We start from the raw sequence: 2,095 nt of genomic DNA, 5'->3' as shown, positions 1-2,095 counted from the left end.
GACTGGATAAAATTGTTAGACAGTTAAACACTACACAATAAGACCTTTGCTTGTCCCTGGGTGGATTTGAACCACCAACTTTTCGGTTAACAGCAGAACATGCTGTTTGCGGCACAGAGAAAAGGGTCACATAAAATTTGTGAGCCTGCGTATGCTTTTTTTGTTTATGTATGTCAGTTTTTTTAATATTTCAAATGTGGCATTTTTGTATTTGCTTGGAACAAAAGGGACTTGCAACAGTTTGGTACATTCCACTTTTTTGAAACAAAGTTTTTTTTCTTCAGACTGAAAGAGAAGATTTGTTTACATCAGACTGGATAAAATTGTTAGACAGTTAAACACTACATGATAAGACCTTAGCTCTTCAATGGGTGGATTTGAACCACCAACCTTTTGGTTAACAACTAATGCGCTGACCGATTGCACCACAGAGACATGGGTTACATACAGTTTGTGAGTATGCGCATGCTTTTTTTTTTTTTAGGTATATCAGTTTTTTTGTAATATTTCAAACTTGGCATTCTTGTAATTGCTTTTTACAAAAAAAGGACTTGCAAAAGTTTGGTACATTCCACTTTTTCAAAACAAAGTTTTTTTTCTTCAGACTGAAAGAGAAAATTGGTATACATCAGACTAGTAAGAGTTATTAGACAGTTATACACAACTTGATTAAACCTGAGCTTGTACCTGATTGGAATTGAACCACCACCCCTTCGGTTTACATCCGAATGCGCTGACCGTTTGAGGCACAGAGACATGGGTGACTAATTTGTGAGCCTGCGTGTGCTTTTTTTGTTTATGTATGTCAGTCTAATATTTCAAACGTGGCATTTTTGTATTTGCTTGGAAAAAAAGGGACTTGAACCAGTTTAGTGACATCCACTTTTTTGAAAGCAAGTTTTTTTTTCCGTCAGACTGAAAGAGAAGAATGTTTGACATCAGACTGGATAAAATTGTTAGACAGGTAAGCACTACACGATAAGACCTGAGCTCGTCCCTGGGTGGATTTGAACCACCAACCTTTCAATTAACAGCCAAACGCGCTGACCGATTGCGCCACAGAGTCATGGGTTTCAATAAATTTGTGAGTCTGCGCATGCTTTTTTTTTAGTAGGTATATCAGTTTTTTTGTAGTATTTCAAACTTGGCATTCTTGTATTTGCTTTTAACCAAAAAATGACTTGCAAAAGTTTGGTACATTCCACTTTTTCAAAAGAAAGGTATTTTTTCTTCAGACTTCAGACTGAAAGAGAAAATTGGTATACATCAGACTAGTTAGAGTTATTAGGCAGTTTAACACTATGCGATAAGACCTGAGCTCCTCTCTGGGTGTATTTGAACCACCAACCTTTTGGTTAACAGCTGAACGCGCTGACCGGTTGCACCACAGACACATGGGTTAGAAGAACTTTGTGAGTCTGCACATGCTTTTTTTGTTTTTAGGTATATCAGTTTTTTTGTAGTATTTCAAACTTGGCATTCTTCTATTTGCTTTTAACAAAAAAGGGACTTGCAAAAGTTTGGTACATTCCACTTTTAAAACTAAGTTATTTTTCATCAGACTGAAAGAGAAAATTTTTTTACATCAGACTCATTACAGTTATTAGACAGTTATAAATAACTCACTAAGAGCTGAGCTTGTCCCTGGGTGGATTTGAACCGCCAACCTTTCGGTTAACAGCCGAACGCGCTGACCGATTGCGCCACAGAGACATGGGTTGCAATAAATTTGTGAGTCTGCATGCTTTTTTTTTTTTTTAGGTATATCAGTTTTTTTTTAGTATTTCAAACTTGACATTCTTGTATTTGCTTTTAACAAAGAAAGGACTTGCAAAAGTTTGGTACATTCCACTTTTTCAAAACAAAGGTATTTTTTCTTCAGACTGAAAGAGAAAATTGGTATACATCAGACTAGTTAGAGTTATTAGCCAGTTATACACAACTTGATTAAACCTGAGCTTGTACCTGATTGGAATTGAACCACCACCCATTCTGTTTACAGGCGAACGCGCTAATTGTTTGAGGCACAGAGACATGGGTCACTAATTTGTGAGCCTGCGTGTGCTTTTTTTGTTTATGTATGTCAGTTTTTTTA

At 36.4% G+C, this 2,095-nt stretch overlaps 2 non-coding genes across 2 annotated transcripts; both read right to left on the bottom strand.

The window, feature by feature from the left end:
- Positions 1-992: 992 nt before the first annotated feature.
- Positions 993-1,066, bottom strand: trnan-guu. Its single transcript has one exon. It is a non-coding gene; the product is annotated as a tRNA-Asn (tRNA).
- A 573-nt stretch (positions 1,067-1,639) lies between these two features.
- Positions 1,640-1,713, bottom strand: trnan-guu. The gene has a single exon. It is a non-coding gene; the product is annotated as a tRNA-Asn (tRNA).
- Between the last annotated feature and the right edge of the window lie 382 nt (positions 1,714-2,095).

Source organism: Nematolebias whitei, unplaced genomic scaffold (genome assembly GCF_014905685.2).
Source record: "Nematolebias whitei isolate Nwh7 unplaced genomic scaffold, NemWhi1 Nwh_scaf_461, whole genome shotgun sequence".
Classification (NCBI taxonomy): Eukaryota; Metazoa; Chordata; class Actinopteri; order Cyprinodontiformes; family Rivulidae; genus Nematolebias; species Nematolebias whitei.
Note: the sequence above shows the minus strand (reverse complement) of the source record. Positions and strands in the feature narration are given on the sequence as shown.